The following is a 22,901-nucleotide window of genomic DNA, read 5'->3' as shown; positions in this document are numbered from 1 at the left end:
TAAAAACTGTATAAGGTATCCCAGTCGGTGCCACCCTAAGGACCCTTTCTATTTAGCAGGAGCTCCATTTATCTTTCTCTTCAATAAATGTTTGCCTTTTTACTGCTCTCTGTCTATGGACTCATTTCTTCTTCAAGATCATTGGGACAAAGGATCTGATCAGAAGGTATCAAACTACGCCCTACTTTAGGGATTGGTTGCGGTCCTTTCTGTCATTTTGTCCTCAGTGCGTAAAACGCTTTTGTGTGAATCTCCTTCATTTTTGGATACTACCCTCATCTCTGGATAGTACTGGATTCTTTACGGATTGGGTCTCTGTCTACTCAGTTTTCCAAACCCCACTACAATTATATGGTGCCTGGGAAGACAAGCTGGGAATTTCTGTGGTTTTCTAATTATTTCAGTGGGAAAAAAAATTGGGAGAAACTGAGCCAGCAAGTTCTCATTACTGAGATGGCATCGAATACTGGAATTAATTTCAATGAATGATTTTTTTTTTCAGGAAAGGACCGAATGATTGGTGTTATACTTAAAAATAATAAAATCTTGGCTGTGATGTAGGAAAAGCTTTAAAGGAGAACTAAATTTCATAAAATCAGCTTTAAAAATCCCTCTAAAACTTTAAGCCAGAGGTAATGAAGGCCTGGAAGAGAGTACTGTTTGTTAAAACAGGAGAAAAAAAACAGATACGATCTGATTTTTGATTCAAAGCCAAGCAAAGAAATAAGTTAGAAAGATTTCCATGGGCCTTAGCTGTTGTAAAAGATGGTTGGCCATTTAGTGAAATGTGCTGAGCTTTCTTTCTGCCTATTCTTTCTTTGAAGAAAAGTAAAGTTTGAGGACAATCTATTTCACATGAAGAAAATTGTGATTTAGCCCAACAATGCTGGGTGGATCCCAACATGTAGTGCTCTTTCCTGCCATTTTTAATTGAGCTTCATTTGGTTTTATAGGAGGCTGTCATTTAGTCATGTCTGGGTGTGCGTAAAACATACCTTCACCAGACTCTCACTTCTTCTCACGTACTTCCTTTCGTGGCATTTTTGGTGTGTTTATATTCACCCTCAGCAGGTTTTACTCAGCTGCTTTTGTTTTTGTCTAACCATTGAGCTAAGACAAATCTTTCTGTTGTCTTAATTTTGTTAAGCTAAACAAATAGTGTTCCTTACCTGCTTTGTAACCCTGTCCCTGTATCAAAAATAGATAATGAATACCAGTATCTCTGGGGCCCAGGGACATTATCTCTGGTTTCCAGAATGGCTATCTGTCCCATGTATGTTTCAGGCTGATCCGTGTCACTAAAATAACTCAGCTTGGGCCGTGGGCTGTGTGTCACGGTATCAATGAGTCTTCCCATCCTTTGCCATGGCTGAAGCAACCTGACATGAAATATAACACTATAACATGTCAGGTGGAAAATTTAAACATTGGTTTTTCCCAAGGAAGAATAGAATCTTTATATTTTAAACCACACTATTTCAACAGAGGGGAAAAGTTATGATGTGATATTGATTCTTCCCAGGGAGCTGAGTTAGTGAAAATCCCTTTCTAGTTAAGGATTTCTCATTTCCCTTCTCTGACACAAGAACAATTCTAAACAAGCTGTTTCATGGCTAAGATCCCTAGAAAATCACTGACAAAATATCTCAGAAAAACATTCCAATAGGCACCAGATCAATAAAACTATTATTTAAGTGTCATTAGCTTCTTTGTTCATATTTTGCAGATAAATATGAAGTTTGCAAGAGGATATAGTTATTTACACATTCCATTTCCCTCCTGTTTGAACTAGAGAAAACTAGACTTCTAAATAGAGTATAGGACCACAAAAGCAAGTAAGAAGTAATGATATAAGAAATCTGAGTGATGGATGTTACAATTTTCCCTGAGTGATGTCTCTCAAGAAATTAGCATGATCCAGAATGGTGAGCCAAACTATTTTCTATACTCTGTACCTTTACATTTTCTCTTTTTCTTTATGTAGATATATTTTATTATCTTAATTTTTCTCTTTATTTCTTACTGTTCACACTTTTTACTTGGTAATTGTTCTTCAAATAGAAAAAAAAATAACTTTGGTTCCACTGAATAAAAATATGTTCTAACTGCACTTTTGACCTTTTGTAATGGTGATTCTCAGATCTGATATCAACCTGTCTTAATATCAATGATCACTGCCAGATCACAAGCTTCAGTAGTGGTGAAGTAAGAAACAAATTATTACAAGCAGATGATTAATGAGGATGATTAATATGGGAATATTTTTAATACATGGGAATCAACTTATGCTCAATACTAAGGGGAATTAAAATCAAGGTTCTGTGGTAGAATATATATATATATATGTATATATATATAAACATATATATCCAGTAACTAGAAATAATACCAAGGCATAGATGATACTTATTGAGCTTTTCTTATGTGCCAGGCATTGTGAAGCTTAACACACATTATTTCATTAATTCTTATAAGAATCCCATGTTGCAAAGATTATTGCTATTTCTAATTACTACTGAGGAAGTAAAGCCACATTGTTTCCCCAAGGTTACAGAGTTACTGCTAGCTTCTCCTGAGAGGAGATGAATGGGTTTGCCCAGTTGATACACAAACTAGGTTTATTCCAGAATATTAATGGAGTCAATTAATCTTTTTATTATAACCTCCCCAATTCTCTGGAAATGTTGCTCAAGTATGAAACATTAATAAATAATTAAAATGCAATATACCGAAATAATTAAACCCACAAAAGCTTGATTTATCTTTAATGCCTTTAACGATATTTTTAAAAAAGGGAGAAGATTTGATAACATATGTTTGCGACAGCATATGAAGAGATGAACAAGCTGTTTCTTCTTATTGTTTATTCTTGGAGACTGCTGGTAGGCAACCAAAATGCCAGGGACAGTGATTCTGTTGGTGTGATTGCTGAGTGCATGTGTTTAGTGGCGCATTACACTTTTCTTCCTCTGCTATTTTATTTTTGTTCCATGTTCAAAAGTCCTCTTCCCTGTTGCGCATTTCTTTTGCAAGTAAGGACCTATATTATTTTTACATTTTGAGTGTATGTATGTGCATGTGTGTTTATCTGTGGAGCATTTACTAAATTTATACGTTCAAACTTCTTCATCTCCAGATTGGAAGGATTTGAAGATATTGTAGGCAGGATGCATAATACGTGTCATCTCCAATTATCACAGCAATAAATCAACTTAAAACAAAAACTTAAAATGAAATGAGCTATCAAGCTACCCAAAAAAGGCATGGAGGGAACTTCAGGTATGTAACTAATTGGAAGAAACTAATCAAATGACTGTATACTGTATTTACCCATTCACATGATATTCCATGGATGTGATTTTTTTCTGTTTTGTTTATGCTTTGGTTAGAATCTCACTTTGTATGCCAGAGTGACCTGGAATCTGCAATTGGCCTGCTTCAATCTCCTGATTATGAGATTACAGACATGTACTCCACACACAGCAAATGCTAGGCAAACAGCAACATGATGGCTAGTTTTTTGGAAAAGACAGATGGCTAATTAAGTGCAGAGAATAGTTAGGCCTTTAAAATTGTACTATAAGGGTGAATACTTATTATGCATTTGTTAGGTTAGTAAAACGTTCAACATACAGTCAACCATCATGTGGACTATGGAATGTAATTGAAAATGATGTGTTGATATCTGTGCAGCTACTGTTAAAAATGGAGACTAAGCCAGGTGCTAATTGATTCTTATTTCTGTAATCTTATCAGGAATCTGAGATCTGAGGATGGTAGTTCCAAACTCACCTGTACAGGAAAGTCTGTGAGACTTTTATCTCCAATTAACCACCTCGATGCCTGAAGTGTAGCTGATGTTCAAGTAGTAGAGCATTATTCTTGAGCAAAAAGCTTGCAGACAGCACCCAGGCACTGAGTTCAAGCTCCAGTAATGGCACAAAAGAAAACACATACACACACACACACACACACACACACACACACACTAAAGTATTGGTAGGAAATGTTATTAGTAGCATGAGTGTGTGTATCTATGCATAGAGTATGTGGAAATTCCAAACCCTTTCACTCAACTTCACTCTAAATCCATCAATTTCAAACTAGCTTAAGAAGCTTCAGTTTTTAATGGAAGGAGGAGGAATAAATCAGAGTGATTACTCAGCTAGGTTATATTTATCCTATACCACACAATCTCACTCTCTGATACTTCAAGAATGTGGATATAAGAAATCCCAAGGAAACATTGCTACAAGAAATAAATTGTTGGGGAAGGGAGGAGTTGGGGAGGTGGGGAGGGGAGGGATGGTAGGGGAAAAACAAAGCAGATGGTAACAATGCTCCATAGGAAATGTACTCATTACCTTGCTCATGTAACTGTAACCCCTCTGTACAGTACCTTTACAATAACAAAGAAATAAGTTGCTAACCACAGCAATGTTGTTTTCTCTCCTTCCTCACATGCACAACTGCACCTTGTGCTGAGTCAGAGCTTCTAGACTATGAATCTAGGCCTTTCCTGACCCCCCTCCCCAACACCTGTAATGGTTGCTTCCTTTGTGTATGACATCTTAAAATACTCCAAATTCTCTATATATCTATTTTTTTCTTTTTCTTTTGATAAATGTCTTTATGTTATCTTTCCTGTCTAGACTTTCCTACCCATATTTCTGGACATGGAGATCTTCATCTCTCTGTTCTAATACTTTTCTTAAGGAAATGCAATTTCATAATATGCTCTTAAATATAGAAAGGACACCAAAGGAAGATATGAAACCTTTGGGACAGTTAAAAAGATAAGAACAAACAAACAACAAACCAAAAAGAAAATAAAAACAACTACTATAGGAAATCTGACCACCATAGCAACTGAGCACTTGTCCCTTAGCAATCTTCAAATGGAATCCTATACAGAGGTAAAATATGGTTAAAGGGCATTTTTCAAATCCAAGTGAGATGCACTGTATGGTTATTTTGTATCTGCTATGTGTCAAATATAGGAATGGAAGTGTGAGTAAGGCAGGGTTACTGAGTTCTCCAGCTTCACAATGATAGAGTGGTTATGTTGTTGTATAGTTGTATGTGATGTCATGTAGGCCTATGCCAATAATGGAAATGGACACCGCTTTGCCAAGTTGATTACGGTTAAGGATGCCTCACCAAAAAGTAAATTGGTAACAGACTTTCAATATTTTTTTAGGTACTTAGGAAACAAAGGAGAAATAGACATCTCCTTTTGCCTTTATTTTAATTTTAATTTCCCTTAAGTAATTGTACAAAGCAGTTGCCTTTTAACGAAGTAGTTCATCATTACAATGCATCTTGGTCAATGTTACACCATTCAGCATTCTTTATCTCTCCCTTCCCTAACCCTTCTCTCACTCTTCTTAATTTTGTAGGATATACCCAGAATTCTTGACTCCATTTCCCCTCTCTTTTCCTCTTCATTTATCTACCTATTTATCCCACACCACCCCTTTCAACTACCCAATTTATTTCCTGGTATTAAAGCAGATGTGTAATATGATAAAAGAACAAAGGACAGCAGAGACCACAGCTTTCATGTGAATGAGAAGCAGTACATAAATGAGGTTGGAAAGTAAGACACTCATTCATCTTCAATCGTCTAAGGATGATGATTACTAAAAGAAGTATTCCCTACCATTGTGAGCAGCACAGGACCTTAGAGGCACAGTCATGAAGTCAGGTTGGGTCCGGATCATGAGTGGCAGGATAGATTCTGGCCCTTCAAGAATCACTCTAGAGAAAAGCACAAAGCAATGAGGTCCTCATACGGTCAGATTATGGGAAGGCAAGAGTTGAAAGATTAATACAAATGTGGACAGAAAATGGTCATGAAGATGAGGAAGAATCTGAGCATAGACATATTTCTGAGAGAATGAATTGGAAAGTGGAAGACAGAGATGGCCATACTTGTAATAGGACTTCTTTATAGTCTAAGGATATAACAATTTAGAGAGACCCATGGTCTGAGTTAAATAAGTTTATCTAAGAGAGGTGAACACAGATATACAGGAAGCAATCAATGACCCATTATACTGACTTGAGTAAAATAAAGGCAAGGTGAAAGTGAGTGTAATGGGATTTTGACCAGTACTAAAGGTAATAATAACTGGACATAATGAAACAGGACATGGCATGAAACAATTGAACATGAATCAGAATTCGGCAAAAGGATTCCTTTTGTGCCCATGCAATGTAGAGAGAGGATATCCTTCTTGTATTCAACAAATGTTATTTAATATACTCTGTTTCAAGTACTATAATTATTATTGTGCAGTTGTTTTTATTATAAATGAGAAGATTTATACTCAGAAAGAAGAAGCACCTGATCGGAATAATAAGCCAATTGCAGGTAGAAGTGAGATAAACCTGATTCAAATTAATTCCCAAGTCTCAAGTGATTTCTGAATCACTTTCCTTTCTAGGTACTACATTCAGAACAATTCTGATTATGAACATGCTAATTGTATTGAAGATGAGGTACTTTGTTTATAAAGAGGCTTACCATTTGAGGATAGCATTCTACAAAAAGAAGAATAGAAGTGTCAAGCTTATTGCAGTGTGTCTAATCAGGTACAAAAAGAAAACACATGATCTGTAGACATTACGGTGACAGACAGAAAGGAAGACTCATCCATAGAAATCTGCTGTCATCTGAGATTCACTGAGTGGTAAAGGTGGTTGGTGTTGGGCGGATAAAAGAATTCTGAACACATCAGGGCAGGTGTAACCAGAGACGTGGGCTGGTTCTTGACATAATGATATGCTCACTAAGGGGAAGAATTTAGCCCGTGTCTTTCTTGAAGTCAGGAAGTCTCATTCGCATAACATTTTTATGTGTGCTGGTGCTGGGTGAGGGAATGTTTTGGAAGTAACTCAAATTTTTGTTTTATTCCCTTCCTTCCTCCTTCTCTCTCTCCCTCCTTCCTTCCTTCCTTCCTTTTTGCTTTTCACCTTCTGTCTCTCAGCCTTCTTTTGTTCTGCTTTTTATTCTGAGCATAAACTATTGCAAGCAAGCTAAGTTTTAAGGCTCCCTTGTCATCCAAATTTTCAGTCGATAGGAGGAATAGGTAAAATTTTGGTAAGAAAAAGTTGCATATGATCCCTCTAACTTCTGCCCAGGTTCATCTTCAGAGGCAGAGACTCTTCTCTGTCTTTTTTTTTCTTTGTTTGGTTTTGCCAGTCATGGGGATTGAACTCAGAGCCTGGGCATTGTACCTGAGCTTCTTTTTCTTAAGGCTAGCACTCTACCTGTTGAGTCTTAGCTCCACTCCTGGCCTTTTCTGTTTATGTGGTATTGAGGAATCAAACCCAGGGCGTCCTGCATGCTAAGCAAGCACTTTACCACTAAGCTATATTCCCAGCCCTATAATTGTTGTTGTTGTTTTAGGTCCTGTCTTTGCTTCACTAGCCCAAGGATGGAGTGACTCCCAGGGGCAACGTGGTCTTTTTTTTTTTTTTTTGTCAGTCATGGGGCTTGAACTCTAGGCCTGTGTACTGTCCCTCAATTCTTCAGCTCAAGGTATTGCTCTACTACTTGAGCCACAGTGCCACTTCCAGTTTTTTGAGTGGTTTATTGGAGATAAGAGTCTTCCAGCTTTTCCTGCCTGGGTTGGTTTTGAACCGCAGTCCTCAGATCTCAGCCTCCTGAGTAACCTGGATTATAGGCGTGAGCCAATGTCACCCAGCTGTTGCATGGTCTTATACAGCTCTCAGTTTATCTTCTGCCAGTGTATCCAGTTCCTGGTTTAATCCACATTTACTCTATTTGTGGTGGCTTGTTGTATTTGATGACTTTGGTGATTTGCAATTTACTGGTAGATTCCATGAAGGCAGTAAAGGATAGAGACCTTCTGATGAATTCAGTGCAAAAGTAAATACAACAGAAACTAGCAGAGACTCTTCTAATCAGTGACACACATTCATGTCACAGAATAGGTGGCTTTTTGTGGCTGCTAAGTTTTGGACTGATTTGTTTTATAATAATATTTAACTGAAACTATCTCTACAGGTTACCAAGTGACATCAGTCATTATTTAGAAGGTATTAATATTGGCATTATTAGTAAATCTTGATTAAAATACTAGAAATACTCTTATTGACACCATAATAAGATTACCATATGCTAATCTTTTAAAACTAATTAAAGATATTATTACTTTTTTGAAACCTAGAGGTATAGCATAAGTTCTCATTATTTCTGTCTTATCTATCTATCTATCTATCTATACACCTTTACATATAATGTTTAAGTAATTGTATGAAGGAATTAACATTCAACAAATTAGTTTGTGAATATAATTAATGTCACTTCTTTCATCCTTCTTCCCCTCCCTCCTAACCCATCCCTTCAATTTCCTTAAATTCACAGGATAGGGATTACATATTATGACTGTATTCTTACTGCTTCCTCCTTTATTCTTCTATCTTCCTCCTGTCAAATGCCAATTTCCTGGCTTTCATATTGTGGTACTGAGTTAGTTTTTCAATGGAATTACACCATTTGAATTCTTCCAAACAAATATTATGGTTAATGTAATTCAACTACCTATCTATTAAAATCTACATTCAATAAATTGTATTGAGAGAAAGGTCCAATTTTGGCTAATATTTCTAGGTCCTTCTGCTCATTACGGTTACCATGCTATTTCATTCATCACAAGTTGCACTGCATCTTATTTAATTTAAATAAATAGGGAAAAAAGTATCTGCAGTTTTCAGAGGTTACAATTTAAGTTCTTTTCTAACACTGAAAAAAAGAATTCAGACTTTCTTTTGATTTAAAGGCTCCTACCAGAGAATTTAGGGATGTAACCTCTTGGCTGATGTGATGAACAAAAGACAAGCAAGTGAACTCAAGTTTCAAGGTCAAAACTTGGCCCCAATTGCCTTGAGACTTTCCCTTGCACTGTGGAAAAAAGGCTCTTGAAAGTCATCTGCAGAGCCAAACTTAGAGTGCTCTTATCTAAAAGGAACTGCCTGTCTCCATCTATGACTCAGATTATTTCTTTGCATATTAAATTACAAGAGACAGTTCCAGCTGGCTCCTTCAATGTATTTATAACTCAGCCACACAATTTTCCTCTAGGCGGAAAACTTGGCAAACATGCTCCCAGCCTGGCTGGAACTTTCAGAGATGAGAACAGAAAAATAACCATGGTAGTTTTTAGATCAAACTTCTCGTTTCACTTCTGAATACACTGGGAGTATTTCAATCATCCAAGGCATGGTAAGTCACCATGTTCACCATAGGAAGGCGTGAGTGGGGCAGTGGAGAAATTCAATGAGAATATACATCATAAGATCTCCTCTGCCTCTCTGAGATCTTGTTCGCAATGCATTACCTTCGTAGACAATAGTGAACATGCTTGCTGATTTCTGGGACAGGAAGATTTGCTATTCTTCGAAGACTTGGTTTAGTGTAGTGTCTTTCACAACATTTTTCTCCATTTGATGTTTTCAGATCACCTCTACTGATGCAGAGAATATTGACTTTATAAGCATGTGTTATCATTTGTATATGTGGATACTAAACAATTAAGCTAGATGATAATTATTTTAAGGCCAGGTCTGTGCCTTGTTCATTTTTAAACTTTAGAGCCATGAATAGAGCCTGAAGAAATCTCACTAGAAGTTAGTGGAATTAATAAACAAGAATTCATTAATTTACTTCATGTTAGCAGCTGGGATCACAGAGCATTATTTTAGCACTAGCTAATGGCTTAACTTTTAAATAAATATTTAAATTAGAGTTTAGAATATGGGTTTAATTTTCTTCTTTTATAAAGAACAATGTTCAGTACCACTTAAAAACTGGAAAAACTGTATAAGCTTATACAAATGGAAAGGAGGAAGAAGAGGAGGAGGAAGGAAGAGGAAGAAGAGGAGAACAGAAGGCCAGAAATACCAAAATAGCATTGTTATTATTACTCTGTGTATATATGTGTGTTGTGTATGATATATTGATAAATAGCACAGATAAGAATTTATTCTATGTTTGTTTAGGTTAGGTTATATTCCATATGACTTAAGAAACTAATGAATTAATTGGAGAAGCAGGCATGCAAAGTAGAAAATCATGGTATAGTGTACTACACTGAAAGTGAATTAGAGTTCCTCTACTTCAGCCCTGGCTTCCCTTTCCTTTTTGTCTTTGGATTTGAGCCAGTTTTTAACCAACTTTGGTGTCGTCCTGTAATGTACATTCACCAGCAACCTACATTGAACATCTGCTGAGGACAAGTCTCTGGGGACAGAAAGACCAGAGACTATGCTATCGAATGTTTTTTTTTTTTCTGCTATGATTATGTATGCCAGATATGAGGTCCTGTTTCTTTTAAATCAACTTTCTAAATGTAAGTTTGAGTAGCAAATATATACTCAATTTTGTTTCAAAGAAGCGTTATCATATTTCCTATGATGATAAGTATAATAAATCCTAGATGTTTGTTATAGGATGAAATCCAGGAAGAAGAAATCTTAGATTTCTTCTTGTGTCTGGAGCTGACCAAATGTCACCTTGGAATTCAGTCTTCTATGAGTCAATATGAAGAAAATTATAGGGAATTAGTGGATTCTGTGCCAAAAAACCCCAACAATTTATTCCCTGGGACTTTCTAACAAAGTGAATATTTCAACTCTCTAAACAATGGGAATGAGCTTAATTTCAGAAGCTTGGATAATATACCTACCTGCTATAAAATGAACTATACTCTCCTCCCTACAATTATAAGGCAAAGTCATAATTTCCATTATGGTGGCATTTGGAAAGTCTTTTTGGAGGTAATAGTACTTAGATCATGGTATGAGAGAGGGACCTTCCGAAGGCTTATTACACTTATGAGAATATATTCTAGAGAGCTCTTCCTAGCCCAACCATGTGAGAACACATAAATATATGATTCTCTCTCTATAAATCAGAAACAAAGCTCTACCAGAAACCAAAGATTGTAACACCTTGGTCCAGAACTTCAACAGTTATAATGATGAGCAAAATAATTTTTATCTGATTAAGTCACTTACTCTATGGTAGTACTTTCAATAGCAACCCAAGCTAAGGCACTACCTATTTCTTTTCCAATGTTTAATACCAGGAGAATAGTGGACAAACACACTCAAGACTACTGATAATATAATGACTTTTCACTTGAATGAACTGCAGGTTAGACTTGATATGAACTTCAATGACATTCTGGAGGTCTTGGAAGCAATCAGGATTATTTCAGGAAAGATAAAACTGCTGCTGTTGTTGATGACATCTTAGGATTCAGAAAACTCACAATCCAAACATAGCAATATCCTCTCCTGACTGAGATACAGTAAAAGAAAAGAGACTGGACCCTATATTCTCTGGGCTGATCACTAAAACCCAGACATTATGCACTGCTCTTTAAGAGTTTGAGTGTCAAAAGTAGTAAATACAAGTGGCCCAAGCAGTGGGCCTGAGGTGATGGGAAGATATGTTCTAAACTGTGACTATTTCTACCCTTTCATGAGGTCACTGAGGACCTATATAAAGCATTGTGAGGTTCTCTAGAGATAACTGAGTCTTAACCAAGCCTGAGACCTAAAATTATGATCACTGGGAAGGCGCATAATCCTAAAGTTTTCTGGGTTTTACTGTGAGAGGTATTTTAGTTGGTTCTAGGCAATTTCTGATACATATTTTATAGCAAGTAGGAAGAATCTGGTAAACTTTTCATATGAACTTGTGGTCAATATTTGCTCATGTTCTCTCCGTATGGTAGAGACCTCTTCAGTGGGGCCTTTCCAACTTTCTCTACCCTACTTGCAAATAGAAATCAGCAAATGCAACAGTAAAAATGCTCTGAAACTGGTGCATTGACTAATATACCTATGAATACACAACCAAACCTGTGAGCCTTATGTTTGAATAATGGAAACCAAATAAGGTGAACATATAGATCAGATAAAAGATATAGAAAGGATTAAACAAAATACATAGAAATAGTTAAATGAAATATATAGTAACAATTCAGATAAACATGCACAATGACCTTTTGCTACTAATTCTAAAGGTGTTAAGCTGGACATATCAGAGGATCTAAAATGAAAATAAAGACTATCACAGGTTAGGATCTTAGGTTGTGATGTAAGATACTTGTTATGAGTCAGAAAACTAAACTCTTATGGCATAGTTCCCCCAAACCCTACTTAAGAGACTAAAGTTTGGTTTGGGGCAAGACAATGAATCATTTTGCATACCTACAGTGTATTCAGAATGTATTGATCTGGGAAACTGCAAAAATATATTCTTTAAGAATACTGAAGTGGCAGAAATGGAAGTGTAGTTCACATGTTAAAGTACCAGCTGTGAGTGAAAAAAAGCTCAGTTTTGGTACTGCACTTTGAGCTGAAGCCCTAGAACTAGTACAAAGAATGTTCGTGTGGCAGCTTTAGAGGAGGTAGATTTGGACGAATGAATACGATTTTGGAGGATTTGGGTGATCTTAAGAATTCTATTGCTAGCCAGGTGTTGATGGCTTACACCTGTACTCCTAGCTACTCAGGAGGCTGAGATCTGAGGATTGAGGTTCAAAGCCAGCCTGGGCAGGAAAGTCCATGAGACTCTTATCTCCAATATCACTAGAAAACCAGAAGTGGCGCTGTGGATCAAGTGGTAGAGCACTTGCTTTGAGCTGAATAGTGCAGGGACAGTGCCTAAGCCCAGAGTTCAAGCCCCACAACAGCCAAACAAACAAACAAACAAAAGATTCTATTGCTTATGACATTCATAGTAGAACACTATGATCTAACAGGAGTAAGTCATGGAGTCATGTTTATGAGTCAAGTTTTGACATGACAATGCAGGCTCTTTCTTTCCACATTGTCCTCCGATATCATCAAATTTCATTGGCCCAGTTTTTAAAAATTTTCTTACATGAACCTTCCAGATCCTGACACATGCCACACCTCTTGCAACCATGGTGCCTTTGACAGTGTACACATTTATCACCTAGACTTGGAGCACATCCTGTCTTTTATTTAAATTCATCATCAGCTTTCAGATAGTGCTCAAATAGAATGTCTTCAGGGTTTGGACTTCAACATTCTTGTACCTTCTCTCCTAGTCCCTATTTCCCTTGTTGATTAACATCTCCATTTAGACTTGCGCATCTGAGAATGCCACAGAACATAAAGTCAAAGTACGGTGACCCATACTCAGCATTGAAGAAATATTTGGTGAACTTGTGAATCAATTAGCCCTCTAACCATCAGCCCTTAGCTTAGAAAGTAGCTAAAAGTAGGTGTCTCCTGAAGAGCTGACAAATGCTGAAACTTACCTCCAACAGAGTAAGATGCTTGTGGAATCCTGCTGAAAAGACCCACAGGATACAGCCTATTTTAGTATCACTGAGAAAATAACTGGCAAGATGATTTGAAAAACTTTGCTCTTAAAGAAACATGACATGCTCAAAGTATCATGTAACTCCCAATTCAGACAGTGTCAAGTTTCTTGACATAGAATCTTGGAATAGAGATGTACAAAGACACCAGGGAAATGTTTGGAAGCACACAAGCACATCTTTGCATAGACTTCTCTCTGCACATATGAGCACCATGAGCTTTCTGGAAGGGGTTCAAAGCACAGCACACAGTAGCACTCAAAGTTTGCAGAAGTGACTGACATTGGCTGTAGCTTGGAATCCAAAGGCGACAGCTGACAAAGAAAAGCAGAAAGGAAAGGAGAGGTGAGATTTGAACAGTTGCAAATGCCCAAGGCAGCAGACGGCAAACATCTTCTGAGGTTATCGAGAGCTCTTAGGAAGTGGCACTAGAGATCTCTCCAACAGCATAACAGCTGGTGATTGAAATAACTGGTCCTAAAACAAAATAGAATACCCTCTTCCTTTTCATTGTAAAGTCAGAGACAATAGGCAAAGCAAGAATTCATCCTATGCATTTTTGTATCTCATTTCTTCATCTCCAGGGGCAGGGTTGATTGGCATAAAATAGCCGTGAGGAATGTTTACTATACATTAGATACTGCTCTAAATTTTTTTTTGCTTCTGTTAACAGATAAATCATGTAATGCTGTCATAGAAGATCACCAACATCCCTTCTTCCCAGATAAGGAAGGGAGGCATATACCTTAAAATAATTTGCCGTAAGTCCCACAACTACTATTAATGATTGCCTGGGTTTTAAGAGCTTGTTAACTATGATGCTATATTTTCCTTTTTGATGCTTTGGTCATGATAGAACACATGTGTGATCATGTCCTTATAGGCCTATAATAGAGTTGAGAAATTCCTATTGACTGATGACTTCATAGAAGTTGTAACTTTGTAGCACAGCACTTCATGTTTTTTGTGGCAATGCTGGGGTAAACAAACTGACAATAGTACCAGTTATAGGAAAGTATACAGGAACAGTTAATTAGTGTATGTATGTAACACTGGTGATAGTAAGCAATTATGGTACTAATTTATGCATTTACAAGACTACTGCAAAATAATTTTTCGTGTTACACCTTCAGCATGCACATGCATCCCCTATTTTATTGCAACTCTGGGTGGTATTGTAGAGAATGCATGTGTCAGCTGGATGCCAGTGGCTCACTCTTGCAATCCTAGCTACTCAGGAAGCTGAGATCTGAGGATCACAGTTCAAAGTCAGCCCAGGCAAGTAAGTCTGCAAGACTCTTATCCCCAATTAACCACCAGAAAACCAGAAGTGGTGCTGTGGCTCAATTGGTAGAGCACTAGCCTTGCGCTGAAGAGCTGAGGGACAGTGGCCAGGCCCAGAATTCATGCTCTACAACTGACCAAAAAACAGCAACCATAACAAAAAAATAATGAACGCATGTGTCTCTCTGTGTACATCATATGAATGAATGAACATATATAAAGCCTATAGAAGTACTTAGCAGGCACTAGCATCTGACTTTGTGGATGTATATTCCATAATGCACATAGATTATGCCTAAAACACGTTTGTTTTCCAAATGTATCTGTCATTGATCATCACATGACCATACTTAATTAATGCTTATTCAATTTTTACTTTATATGTTTTACTTGTCCAAGAGAGAGAAGGATAATATAAAATTTATGGTTCAGGCCTTGGGAAAAATAATCTTTTCCATCCTGTCTATGAATGAGGAAACGGAGGCTGAGAGAGGAGTTGTAGGAAGCAATAGCTGAGTGATCCTAGTAGAGAAGAAAATGGTAGTTGACAAGGGCATGGGTAATTTACACATGCTCTTTCCACAAGAAGCCCTAAGGAGATCAAAAGAGAGCTCTAGGAGGAGTCTTAGAAAGAGGTGGAAATAATCATTTAGTAAACTTTGCTCCAGATACTGTGCTAGATTGACTATGTTTTGGTACATCTTTCTGTTCACAGGTATGTGGAAGGGTGAATCCTGACCCAGACTTCTGCAAGGATGCATAGTTCAGTAAAATACACATCCATAGAGAATAATGAAAGAGCTAAGGGTTCTACTTAGGTGGAAGTGCTTCTTTTTAAAAATTTTATTTTATTGTAAAGATGCTGAAGAGAGGGCTTACAGTTACATGAGTAAGGTAATTGGTTCATTTCTTGTCAAGCATTGCTACCCTCTCCTTTGTTTTTCTTCTACTATCCCTTCCCTCCCAACTCTCCCATTCCCCCATTCCCCACAGGGTTGTAAGGTTCATTTCCAACATAGTTTCTTAGGAGTATCATTGTTGCAATGGTTCATCCTGTGTCCTTGTTTAAGCATTTTGTTATTTCCCTTTCCCTCCCCAAATTATATCAATGTATATACAAGATGCAAGGTACCAAAATCAAATACAGTGACAAGGATATACCATAGGAGGAAGAAATACAGTAGAAGCAGAAAAACCACATAGTACATTGAAAACAACAACAAAGAAAAACCTCTTGTGTCCTTATCTTAGGGTTTATTTCATTTAGCATCATCTTATATAGTTTTATGTATATAGCTTTTGAGCTTCTCTGCTTCTCTGATAAGATTATTGTAGACATATACTAATTATTACAAATAAGGGAAACCATGGGTCTAAATTTCTTTGGGTCTGGCTTACTCCACTTAATATGATTTTTTTCCCCAAGGTTTTCCATTTCCTAACAAATGAGATGGTGTCATTCTTTCTGATGGAGGCATAGAATTCATATATATATATATATATATATATATATTCTTGATCCTTTCATCTACTAAGGGGTGTTTGAGTTGGTTTCATATCTTAGGTATGGCGAATAATGCTGCGATAAACATAGTTGTGCTGATAGCTTTAGTATGGCCTTGTTTGTGATATTAGGGTAAATGCTCAGAAGAGGGATTGCTGGGTCATAGGGGAGCTCTATGTGGAGTCTTTGGAGGAACCTCCATACTGCTTTCTAAATTGGCTGAACAAGTTTACACTCCCACCAACAGTGCAGTAGGGTTCCCTTTTGGCCACACCCCTTCCAGCATTTGTTATTATTAGATTTCTTGATTATAGCCATTCTAATTGGGGTGAGGTGAAATCTCAATATTGTTTTGATTTACACTTCTTTTATGGCTAGAGAATTTGAACATTTCTTACTGTGTTTATTGACCATTTTTATTTCCTCTTCAGAGATGTCTCTCTTTATTCTTTAGCCTACTTATTAATGGGTCAGTTTTTTTTGAGGTTACGGTTACATATGTAAGGTAATGAGTCTATTTTCTATAGAGCATTGCTATCCCCTCCTTTGCTTTTCCCTTACTGTCCCTTCCCCTGCCATCTCCCTAACTCCTCCTTCCTCCTCTCCCCCCCCCCAAGTTGTACAGTTGATTTGTGGTGTCTCCTATGTCTCATTGTTACAATGGGTCAACCTGTATCCTTTTTTTTTTTTTTAGCATTTTGTTAGATACCAGGCCCTTGTCTGTTATATGGCTAGTGAAAATCTCCCAAGCCATAGGCTTTCTATTGATCTTGCTAGCTATGTCCTTTGTCATGCAGAAGCTCTGCAGTTTAATGCAATCCCATTTGTTGAACCTTTCTTTGATTTGTTGTGTTTCTGGGTCTTTATTTTTTTAAATTTATTTATTTTTTTAATTGTAATTTTTATTTTTTATTGTGAAAATACTGTACAGAGGGGTTACAATTACATGGGCAAGATAGTGAGTACATTTCTTATCAAGCATTGTAGCCTCCTCCTTTGTTTACCCTTCCCATCTCTTCCCATCCTCCCTTCCCCCTCCACCCAATCCTCCCCCCCCCAAGTTGTAAAGTTCGTTTCCGACATGACAACTTGTACTTCTCATTGTTGCAACAGGTCCACCTGTATCCTTATTTAAACGACTTATTTTCTTGACCGGTGCCAAGGAGCCCTAGAGTTTCTCCTATTCCTTCCTGTAATGTTTTTAGGGTATCTGCTTCAACCTTGAAGTCTTTGATCCATTTGGGATTAATTCTGGTGCAGGGTGGTATATAAGGATCTAATTTTAGTTTTCTACAGATGTTCAACCAAATTTTCCAGCACCATTTACTGAATAGGCTGTCTTCCTTCCATTCTATTTTTTTGGCTCCTTTATTGAAGATTAGGGGGCTATAGGTCTATGGGTTCATTTCTGGGTTTTCAGTTCTATTCCATTGGTCCTCAGGACCTCTATGATGAAAACTTTAAAAACCTGAAAAAGGAAATTAAAGCAGAACTAAGAAAGTAGAAAAATCTGCCATGCTCCTGGATAGGGATGATTAACATGGAGAAAATGGCAATGCTGCCAAAGGTTATCTACAAATTCAATGCAATACCTATCAATATTCCAACCTCATTCTTCAATGAAATAGAAGAGGCAATCCAATAATTCATATGGAACAATAAAAGACCCCGAATACCAAAAAAGCAATCCTTGGCATAAAGGACAGTGCTGAAGGAATAACAATACCAAACTTCAAACTCTACTACAAAGCCATAGTCATCTAAACGGCTTGGTCTGGGAGTGCTTCTTGAGGAAGCTTGACATCCATTATTTTCCCAGTTCTCATTTGTGTTGAGAATCAAATCCAAACACAGTCTTATCAGTGGAGAAACCCATGCTCTCAGACACCATTTCTTTAGTTCTGAGTCTCTACTCAGATTCAATCTGCTAATGTTGTCTTTTTATTATAACCTTGTGTAAGTAGAGGAGACTCAAAGTGAAAAGTAATGATGTAAAACCTTGAGGCAATGATCCATTCCAAAAGTTATTTGTGGAAACATTCAAAGTATTTGATAGGTCATACATAGCAAAAGTGTTTTTATTTTTCTTTTAGTTTTATTTTAATTGTGAAAATACCGTGTAAAGGGGTTACAATTACATGAGCAAGATAAGAAGTACAGTTCTTATCAAGCATTGTTGCCTCCTCCTTTATTTCCCCTTCCCATCCCCCCCCACCAAAGTTGTAAAGTTCGTTTATCAACATAACGACTTGCACATCTCATTGCTCCAATGGGTCCATCTGTATCTTTCAGTTTTTTAAACAGAACATTCTTTAAAGGAACAGATGAGGACAGATTTGACCAAGGAAAGAAAAATTTATTTACAGGAAATATAGAAAGAATCTACATAAACTTTTATAGAGTTTCAGATACCTTTGTAGGCAGAAATAATTCTTTGCAAAGTTGATTTTTCATAGTATAGACATAATATAGGCAGAGTTTCCTTGGCATAAAAATAAATAACCTCATTAGGGACTTAATGAGAATTGTCTTGACAACCATGCAACCATGTCCCTGATTTTTTTGTTGTTGTTTTGTCAGTCATGGGGCCTGAACTCTGGGCCTGGGCGCTGTCCCTCAGCTCTTCAGCTCTACCACTGAGTCACCTTCCCAGCCCCTGATTTATTTATTTTTTAAATAATTATTATCTTTTGTGTTTTGTAAATCCAAGACCATGACTAGAACTCAGTATCTAAAACTTCAACTTGAGCCATGCCACTAACTCTTACTATTACCTTTAAATAGTTTTATAAAAGTGTTTCAATTCAAAATGTCAGTTTCTGAGTACAATGACTCTTGATCAATGACAGCTCCTTCATTATTGTACCCCACCTTTTCCAATCCCACCATCCTCTCAATTTTCCTAGTTTCATTTTCATATTTATCTATATATCTACATATGGACATATACATAGAGAAAGTTATAGACATATATATACATATATGGCTATAAATACAAATATCTATATATTTATATAGAGAGACATCTCTATATATTTATATCTATATATCTATAACTATCGATATATCCATATTGATAGATATAGATATCTATAGATAGATGGATATACATGTCTACAGAGAGATACATATAGATATCTATCTATATCTACATCTCTGTCTACGTAGATATAGACATAGAGAGAGATAGAAATATGACTTCAAGGTCTGTAGTTCCATTCTTCATGTCCTCAATTTCTAGGTCTTGGTATGGGTCACATTGGCAAGATTTAAAATCAAAAGATAATAACAGCAAACACATCAGAAAATGCATATTATTTAATGCATATTGTGTAAAACTAGAAAATTGGAAGGGAGGGATGAAAGGGAGTAATAGAAGTGTGATATCAGTCAAGATGCATTGTATTTATATATGTATTTATAGATTGGTAACCTCCTTATACAACTACTTAAAGATTGATCTATCTATCTCTCTCTCTCTCTCTCTCTCTCTCTCTCTATCTATCTATCTATCTATCTATCTATCTATCCATCTATCTATCTGCCTACCTGCCTACCTACCTATCTATCTATCTATCTATCTATCTATCTATCTATCTATCTATCTATCTATCTATCTATCTATCTATCTATCTATCTATCTATCTATCTATCCATCTATCTATCTATCTACCTACCTACCTACCTCCCTAGCTACCTATCTATTTATCTATCTATACTCTCTGTTGAGGGCTTGAAGAAGATGAATGCCAGAGAAGAGTGATCCTGTAGGATTTGAAAAACCCAGACCCTGTAACTGAATTCTTTCCTTTGACCTTGCGAGGCAAGTGTTCTACCACTAAGCCAGGCCCCAGCCTTCTCTAGCTTGAATTCTAAAAATGAAGTCTCCTTTCTCCTTACCTGACAGCTCTAATTGCAGCCTTTTTATCAGAGCAGAGCTCTCTGCCTTTCTCAGGCCTTCTGACTTGTGGTTTTATGGGTTACTGGTGGTGGGTTTGGTTTAGAAAACAAACATCACTTTGGTTCAGGATCCTATCACTTACTTCATTATTTTCTTCTCTGCATGTGCTTCCCACCTCATCTCTTTATCTCAGAATGAATGTCTCTTTATCTTTTAGGTTCCCAAACCTCTGCTTTTTGATGTGTTAATATGTTGATTTTAAAGTGTGTGTGTTCCTATAAATTGGGTAAAAATATATTTGTACTCTCCCAAATGAAATTCAAATTTTTGTACCCTGGAATGATTTTTCAAACTAAATCTTAGGATGCAAATGTGTTTTCCCTAATGGAGTAGAACTTGTATATGGTAAGCATTTGCTTTTTGTTCCCTTTATGAAGGGGTACGTTTTCCCACCATTTTTTACCTTATGGATATCTTTTCTCAGAATGTGTGTTTCAGATGTGTGGTTATGGAGTATTGTGACATATGAAGATTCCCTAAGCATAATGATTTGACCCCTGCCTTGAGGGCAACATTTGCTCTCATCTTTCCAGTTGATGATGAATAGATTACCTAGCTTGTGTATATCTGTTGATATTTGAGATAACTCATCAATCAATGAAGGGATATATTTTCTATTTAATTGGAAACTACCCATGATTCTTCTCTATCTGTTAAAGACCTGATACATTATCTACTATCTGATTTCTCTTTCTTTATCTGCAAACCTGTATGATGTCACAATGGAAAATGTTATATGATCTTCACTTGTCTTTCAACCCAATCATTTTAGGTGAGTATTTTTCTTGATTGAACAGCAGAGCAACAAAATGTGTACTGACTTGATGGGAGGGACTAGTTTTATAGATGGACTCTGCTTCATGGATCATGGAACTCGTTCTCTGGCTTTGCTCAGCCTAATATCTTCATGCTACAATCCTGAGTAATTTACTCACAGATATTGAATAGATTGCTTTTCTACCAGTACTGTTGTACATTTGAAAGAATCATTCTCCTGGTCATTGTTGTTTTGGAAAGCTCTTATTCAATGTAGGAGGACCAACTGAGATTTGTGAATCATATTCTAACATGTGAACCTTTTAATTCTTTAAATTGTGTATATGCCTCAAGGATAAGTAGAATTCTTTCTGATATATAATAGATTCTCAGTAAAATACTGGTTGATGAATTGTTTATCCCAATGTGCACTTGGGTAAGATGGAATATTACACTAAATATATTGTATATTATATATTCTAAATTAAATGCTTTCTTTCTTAACACAGCTGTAAGTTTAAATATAATTTTCTCCCCTTGGCAATTTCTCAAAAAAGAAAGACCATTAACTGCTGACATGTGTAATCTCCAACTTGACTTAGTATTTTAACCTCACTCTTCTTAAATGGGCATAGTTGATTAAATGAAACGATGTGAGATTATTTGTCTCTTTGTCTGGTAGAATTCATAACTGAGAAGTTCCTCATATTTCAGTGTTCAAGCTTCAGTGGATTTCTGAGAAAAATTGCCCTTTCTTGAGTAAAGTAGCTTACATTATTTCAAGAAAGTATGCAGATGATTAAATATACAACTTAATTGGAATAGTTTGTGTTCACTGAATATTTGAGTATATTATTCTGAATTATCTAATAGGGTACAGGTTTTCATTCTTTCTGATTTACCTAATCCTTGGAGAAAAATACACATGCTAAAGCCATCACAAAAATTGTACCACAATACAATTAGCTATGAAGTTTTGTTTCTGTTTCTAATTAATTTTTATGTTCTTTACATAGTACTTTTAAAATGTCATGTTAGACTCTCATTGCTTTGAAGGTACATAGTCAAGTACTCTGGTAGAAGGAAAAACAATAAGTGAACTAGTCACAAAAAATTTTGGTCATCATTATAAAAGGTGAAGAAAAGATGCAAAATTTCTCTCCTTTAATTGGCTAATTTCTCCCCAGAAGGGTAAACGTTAATTTTGAAATTTCACATATAGGTTTTCAGAGTGTACTTGGCATATGGTATTTGGGAATGATGATTTTTATAACAGACACTGACATATGCCACTCAGATTACCTTTCAAGACAAGACTTAATCTCCAGCTGCAAGGAGCAGGCTCACTGGAAATTGCCATTTTCCACATTTTAGGCTCTATTTCAACAACTTCGCAGTCTGGATCCCACTCCATTTTGTAGCCTTTAATCTGGTTCAAAACTGCTACCATTTTTACTTGGTATGGAATGGGTAAGAAATGATACATACCTCCTCATTAGGATTCTAGGAATTTTGCCAGGTCTACATTATCATCCAACCATTCTTGCTTTCTTCTGTACCCTTGTCTGGGATGATTCGCCAATCCACCCATAGCTACGGGTAAAAGTATCTGCCTCACAGAGAGTCCAGTATTTGAGCCATGTGTCAGGAAGACCAATAGGAAGGTGAGACAAGTACATAGATTTCCACAACAGACTGTTTTGCCTTCTCTCTCATTTTCTATTCAAGTAGAAATATTGTAGCGCTTCACATAGCTCCTAGTTCCTACACTTTGGACATAGAATGAACTCATCACCCTTTAGGATGCTCCAAATAATCTTCTAAATGCTGTACATGTTCATCAGAGCACATGGTGGCTGAGGTTGGTGATTGCCTGACAAGTATCTGCCTGAACATCTTAATCATTATCATAACTGAGTATTTTATATAGGCCACGTTCTCTGCAGGGTATTTTATATTCATTATCTAATTTACAAGTTATGACAGCTTTATCACATTGATAGAT

General features: G+C 36.6%; 1 pseudogene; it reads right to left on the bottom strand.

Moving 5' to 3' along the window:
• Positions 1 to 22,346, bottom strand: part of LOC105982915 — a 33,573-nt pseudogene extending 11,227 nt beyond the window's left edge.
• Positions 22,347 to 22,901: the final 555 nt, after the last annotated feature.

This window comes from Dipodomys ordii, unplaced genomic scaffold, assembly GCF_000151885.1.
Source record: "Dipodomys ordii isolate 6190 unplaced genomic scaffold, Dord_2.0 Scaffold18, whole genome shotgun sequence".
NCBI lineage: Eukaryota > Metazoa > Chordata > Mammalia > Rodentia > Heteromyidae > Dipodomys > Dipodomys ordii.
This window is presented reverse-complemented; position numbering and strand designations above follow the sequence as displayed.